The sequence below is a fragment of the Arachis hypogaea genome, chromosome 5 (genome assembly GCF_003086295.3).
Source record: "Arachis hypogaea cultivar Tifrunner chromosome 5, arahy.Tifrunner.gnm2.J5K5, whole genome shotgun sequence".
In the NCBI taxonomy this organism is placed as follows: domain Eukaryota; kingdom Viridiplantae; phylum Streptophyta; class Magnoliopsida; order Fabales; family Fabaceae; genus Arachis; species Arachis hypogaea.
This window is the reverse complement of record NC_092040.1, coordinates 55,657,166-55,663,942: the sequence shown is the minus strand read 5'-3', so window position 1 is coordinate 55,663,942 and position 6,777 is coordinate 55,657,166. Positions and strand designations below refer to the sequence as shown.

Sequence of the window (6,777 nt, the reverse complement as noted above, 5' to 3'; positions counted from 1 at the left end):
CCAAGTAATAAACCTTACGCGAGTAAGGGTCGATCCCACGGAGATTGTTGGTATGAAGCAAGCTATGGTCATCTTGTAAATCTCAGTCAGGCATATTCAAATGGTTATAGAGGATTAATGATTAAAAGATAAATAAAACATAAAATAAAGATAGAGATACTTATGTAATTCATTGGTGAGAATTTCAGATAAGCGTATGGAGATGCTTTGTCCCTTCCGTCTCTCTGCTTTCCTACTGTCTTCATCCAATCCTTCTTACTCCTTTCCATGGCAAGCTGTATGTTGGGCATCACCGTTGTCAATGGCTACAGTCCCGTCCTCTCAGTGAAAATGTTCAACGCGCTCTGTCACAGCACGACTATTCATCTGTCGGTTCTCGATCATGTCGGAATAGAATCCAGTGATTCTTTTGCATCTGTCACTAACACCCCACAATCGCGAGTTTGAAGCTCGTCACAGTCATTCAATCCCTGAATCCTACTCAGAATACCACAGATAAGGTTTAGACCTTCTGGATTCTCAAGAATGGCCGCCAATGAATTCTAGCTTATACCTCGAAGATTCTGATTAAGGAATCCAAGAGATATCCACTCAATCTAAGGTAGAATGGAGGTGGTTGTCAGGCACACGTTCATAGGTGAGAATGATGATGAGTGTCACGGATCATCACATTCATTAAGTTGAGGAACAAGTGATATCTTAGAACAAGAATAAGCTGAATTAAATAGAAGAACAATAGTAATTGCATTAATACTCGAGGTACAGCAGAGCTCCACACCTTAATCTATGGTGTGTAGAAACTCTACCGTTGAAAATACATAAGAACAAGGTCTAGGCATGGCCAAATGGCCAGCCTCCCAAAGAGGGTTCAATCACAAAAACATGATCAAAAGATGATCCGAAGATTCAAAGATTCTCCAAATACAATAGCAAAAGGTCCTATTTATAGAGAACTAGTAGCCTAGGGTTTACAGAAATGAGTAAATGACGTAAAAATCCACTTCCGGGCCCACTTGGTGTGTGCTTGGGCTGAGCATTGAAGCTTCCATGTGTAGAAACTTTTCTTAGAGTTAAACGCCAGCTTTTGTGCCAGTTTAGGCATTTAACTCCCACTTTTGTGCCAGTTCTGGCGTTTAACGCCGGGAATTCTGAAGCTGACTTGAAACGCCTGTTTGGGCCATCAAATCTCGAGCAAAGTATGGACTATTATATATTTCTGGAAAACCCTGGATGTCTACTTTCGAACGCAATTGAGAGCGCGCCAATTGGGCTTGTGTAGCTCCAGAAAATCTACTTCAAGTGCAGGGAGGTCAGAATCCAACAGCATCTGCAGCCCTTTTCAGCCTCTGAATCAGATTTTTGCTCAGGTCCCTCAATTCAGTCAAACAATACCTGAAATCACAGAAAAACACACAAACTCATAGTAAAGTCCAGAAAAGTGAATTTTAAATAAAAACTAATAAAAATATAATAAAAACTAACTAAAACATACTAAAAGCATACTAAAAACAATGCCAAAAAGCGTATAAATTATCCGCTCATCACAACACCAAACTTAAATTGTTGCTTATCCCCAAGCAACTGAAAATCAAATAGGATAAAAAGAAGAGAATATACAATGAATTCCGAAAACATCTATGAAGATCAGTATTAATTAGATGAGCGGGGCTTTTAGCTTTTTGCCTCTGAACAGTTTTGGCATCTCACTTTATCCTTTGAAGTTCAGAATGATTGGATTCTATAGAAACTCAGAATCCGGATAGTGTTATTGATTCTCCTAGTTAAGTATGATGTTTCTTGAACACAGCTACTTTATAAGTCTTGGCCATGGCCCAAAGCACTCTGTTTTCCAGTATTACCACCAGATACATCCATGCCACAAACACATAACTAGGTGAACCTTTTCAGATTGTGACTCAGCTTTGCTAGAGTCCCCAATTAGAGGTGTCCAGGGTTCTTAAGCACACTCTTTTTGCTTCGGATCACAACTTTAACCGCTCAGTGTCAAGTTTTCACTTGACACCTTCACGCCACAAGCACATGGTTAGGGACAGCTTGGTTTAGCCGCTTAGGCCAGGATGTTATTCCTGTAGGCCCTCCTATCCACTGATGCTCAAAGCCTTGGATCCTTTTTATTATCCTTGCCTTTTGGTTTAAAGGGCTATTGGCTTTTTCTGCTTGCTCTTTTTTTTTTTTGAATTCACTGCTTTTTCTTGCTTCAAGAATCATTTTTATGATTTTTTAGATCCTCAGTAACATGTCTCCTTTTTCATTATTCTTTCAAGAGCCAACAATTTTTACATTCATGAACAACAAATTCAAAAGACATATGCACTATTCAAGCATACATTCAAAAATCGAAAGTATTGCCACCACATCAAAATAATTAATCTGTTATAAAATTCAAAATTCATGCAATTCTTCTCTTTTTCAATTAAGAACATTTTTCATTTAAGAAAGGTGATGGATTCATAGGACATTCATAACTTTAAAGCATAGACACTAAGACACTAATGATCATAAGACACAAACATAAATAAAACATAAAGCATAATTTTAGAAAAACAGAAAAATAAAGAACAAGGAGATTAAAGAACAGGTCCACCTTAGTGATGGCGGCTTGTTCTTGCTCTTGAAGATCTTATGGAGTGCTTGAGCTCCTCAATGTCTCTTCCTTGCCTTTGTTGCTCCTCTCTCATGATTCTTTGATCTTCTCTAATTTCATGGAGGAGGATGGAATGTTCTTGGTGCTCCACCCTTAGTTGTCCCATGTTGGAACTCAATTCTCTTAGGGAGGTGTTGATTTGCTCCCAATAGTTTTGTGGAGGAAAGTGCATCCCTTGAGGCATCTCAGGGATTTCATGATGAGGAATTTCCTCATGTCCATGAGTGGGATCTCTTGCTTGCTCTATCCTCTTCTTAGTGATGGGCTTGTCCTCATCAATGAGGATGTCTCCCTCTATGTTAATTCCAACTGAATTACAGAGGTGACAAATGAGATGAGGAAAGGCTAACCTTGCCAAGGTAGAGGACTTATCCACCACCTTATAAAGTTCTTAGAATATAACCTCATGAACTTCTACTTCCTCTCCAATCATGATGCTATGAATCATGATAGCCCGGTCTATAGTAGCTTCGGACCGGTTGCTAGTGGGAATGATTGAGCGTTGGATAAACTCCAACCATCCCCTAGCCATGGGCTTGAGGTCATGCCTTCTCAGTTGAACCGGCTTCCCTCTTGAATCTCTCTTCCATTGAGCGCCCTTTTCACAAATGTCTATAAGGACTTGGTCCAACCTTTGATTAAAGTTCACCCATCTAGTGCAGGGGTGTTCATCTCCTTGCATCATGGGCAAGTTGAATGCCAACCTTACATTTTTTGGACTAAAATCTAAGCATTTTCCCCAAACCATTGTAAGCCAATTCTTTGGGTCCGGGTTCACACTTTGGTCATGGTTCTTGGTGATCCATGCATTGGCATAGAACTCTTGAACCATTAAGATTCCGACTTGTTGAATGGGGTTGGTAAAAACTTCCCAACCTCTTCTTCGGATCTCATGTTGGATCTCCGGATATTCACTCTTTTTGAGTTTGAAAGGGACCTCGGGGATCACCTTCTTCATGGCCACAACTTCATAGAAGTGGTCTTGATGCACCCTTGAGATGAATCTTTCAATCTCCCATGACTCGGAGGTGGAAGATTTTGCCTTCCCTTTCCTCTTTCTAGAGGTTTCTCCGGCCTTAGGTGCCATAAATGGTTATGGAAAAACAAAATGCAACGCTTTTACCACACCAAACTTAGAAGGTTTGCTCGTCCTCAAGCAAAAGAAGAAAGAAAAGGAGTAGAAGAAGAAGAAATAGAGGAGATGGAAGGGGCTTTCGTGGTTTGACTGAGGGGGAGAAGTAGTGTTTAGGTTGTGTGAAAATAAAGGAGTGAAGAAGGGTTTATATAGGGTTGAAGAGGGGGGGTATGATTTGGTCATTATGGGTGGGTTTGGGAGTTAAAGTGGTTTGAATTTGGATAGTGGGGTAGGTGGGGTTTTATGAAGGATGGATGTTAGTGGTTAAGAGAATGGTGGGATTTGATAGGTGAATGGGTGAAGAAGAGAGAGAGAGATGAGGTAGGTGGGGATCCTGTGGGGTCCACAGATCCTGAGGTGTCAAGGATTTCTCATCCCTGCACCATGTGGCGTGCAAAACGCCCCTTGCTGCCAATCCTGGTGTTAAACGCCAGGCTGCTGCCCTTTTCTGGCGTTAAACGCCAGTCTAGTGCCCCTTTCTGGTGTTAAACACCAGTCTGGTGCCCCTTTCTGGCGTTAAACTCCCAGAATGGTGCCAGACTGGGCGTTAAACACCCATTTGCTGCCCTTACTGGCGTTTAAACGCCAGCAAGTTTTTTCTCCAGGGTGTGCTATTTTTCTTTCTGTTTTTCATTCTGTTTTTGCTTTTTCAATTATTTTTGTGACTTCACATGATCATCAACCTATAGAAAACATAAAATAACAATGGAAAATAGATAAATATAACATTGGGTTACCTCCCAACAAGCGCTTCTTTAATGTCAGTAGCTTGACAGTGGGCCCTCATGGAGCCTCACAGATGTTCAGAGTAACGTTGGAACCTCCCAACACCAAACTTAGAGTTTGAATGTGGGGGTTCAACACCAAACTTAGAATTTGGTTGTGGCCTCCCAACACCAAACTTAGAGTTTGACTGTGGGGGCTCTGTTTGACTCTGTTTTGAGAGAAGCTCTTCATGCTTCCTCTCCATGGTTACAGAGGGATATCCTTGAGCCTTAAACACAAAGGATTCTTCATTCACTTGAATGATCAATTCTCCTCTGTCAACATCAATCACAGCCTTTACTGTGGCTAGGAAGGGTCTGCCAAGGATGATGGATTCATCCATGCATTTCCCAGTCTCTAGGACTATGAAATCAGCAGGGATGTAATGGTCTTCAATCATTACCAGAACATCCTCTACAAGTCCATAAGCTTGTTTTCTTGAATTGTCTGCCATCTCTAGTGAGATTCTTGCAGCTTGTACCTCAAAGATCCTTAGCTTCTCCATTACAGAGAGAGGCATGAGGTTTATGCTTGACCCTAGGTCACATAGAGCCTTCTCGAAGGTCATGGTGCCTAATGTACAAGGTATTGAGAACTTCCCAAGGTCCTGTCTCTTTTGAGGTAATCTCTGCCTAGTCAAGTCATCCAGTTCTTTGGTGAGCAAAGGGGGTTCATGCTCCCAAGTCTCATTACCAAATAACTTATCATTTAGCTTCATGATTGCTCTAAGGTACTTAGCAACATGCTCTTCAGTGACATCTTCGTCCTCTTCAGAGGAAGAATACTCATCAGAGCTCATGAATGGCAGAAGTAAACCCAATGGAATCTCTATGGTCTCAGTGTGAGCCTAGATTCCCATGGTTTCTCATTAGGGAACTCATTGGAGCCAGTGGATGTCTATTGAGGTCTTCCTCAGTGGCGATCACTGCCTCTTTCTCCTCTCCAAATTTGGCCATGTTGATGGCCTTACACTCTCCTTTTGGATTCTCTTCTGTATTGCTTGGAAGAGTACTAGGAGGGAGTTCAGTAACTTTCTTACTCAGCTGACCCACTTGTGCCTCCAAGTTTCTAATGGAGGACCTTGTTTCAGTCATGAAACTTTGAGTGGTTTTGATTAGATCAAAGACCATGGTTGCTAAGTCAGAGTGGCTCTGCTCAGAATTCTCTGTCTGTTGCTGAGAAGATGATGGAAAAGGCTTGCCATTGCTAAACCTGTTTCTTCCACCATTATTTTTGTTAAAACCTTGTTGAGGTCTCTGTTGATCTTTCCATGAGAGATTTGGATGATTTCTCCATGAAGGATTATAGGTGTTTCCATAGGGTTCTCCCATGTAATTCACCTCTTCCATTGATGGGTTCTCAGGATCATAAGCTTCTTCTTCAGATGAAGCATCCTTAGTACTGCCTGGTGCAGCTTGCATTCCAGACAGAAGCTTGCATTCCAGACAGACTTTGAGAAATCATATTGACTTGCTGAGTCAATATTTTGTTCTGAGCCAATATTGCATTCACAGTATCAATCTCAAGAACTCCTTTCTTCTGATTCGTCCCATTGTTCACAGGATTCCTTTTAGAAGTGTACATGAATTGGTTATTTGCAACCATTTCAATGAGTTCTTGAGCTTTTGCAGGCGTTTTTTTTTCAGATGAAGAGATCCTCTAGCAGAGCTGTCCAATGACATCTTGGACAGTTCAGACAGACCATCATAGAAGATACCTATGATGCTCCATTCAGAAAGCATATCAGAAGGACACTTTCTGATCAATTGTTTGTATCTTTCCCAAGCTTCATAGAAGGATTCACCTTCCTTCTGTCTAAAGGTTTGGACTTCCACTCTAAGCTTACTCAATTTTTGAGGTGGAAAGAACTTTGCTAAGAAGGCATTGACTAGCTTTTCCCAAGAGTTCAGGCTTTCTTTAGGTTGTGAGTCCAACCATATCCTAGCTTTGTCTATTACAGCAAAAGGGAATAGCATAAGTCTGTAAACCTCAGGGTCAACCCATTGGTCTTGACAGTGTCACAGATTTGCAAGAATTCAGCTAAAAACTGATGACGATCTTCCAATGGAAGTCCATGGAACTTGCAATTCTGTTACATTAGAGAAACTAATTGAGGCTTAAGCTTAAAGTTGTTTGCTCCAATGGCAGGGATAAAGATGCTTCTCCCATAGAAGTCGGGAGTAGGTGCAATAAAGTCACCCAGCACCTTCCT

General features: G+C 41.3%; 1 non-coding gene across 1 annotated transcript; it reads left to right on the top strand.

The window, feature by feature from the left end:
- The first annotated feature begins 6,301 nt into the window (after nucleotides 1-6,301).
- LOC112804350 (small nucleolar RNA R71) lies at nucleotides 6,302-6,409 on the top strand. The gene has a single exon (XR_003202959.1). It is a non-coding gene; the product is annotated as a small nucleolar RNA R71 (small nucleolar RNA).
- The last annotated feature ends 368 nt before the right edge of the window (nucleotides 6,410-6,777 follow it).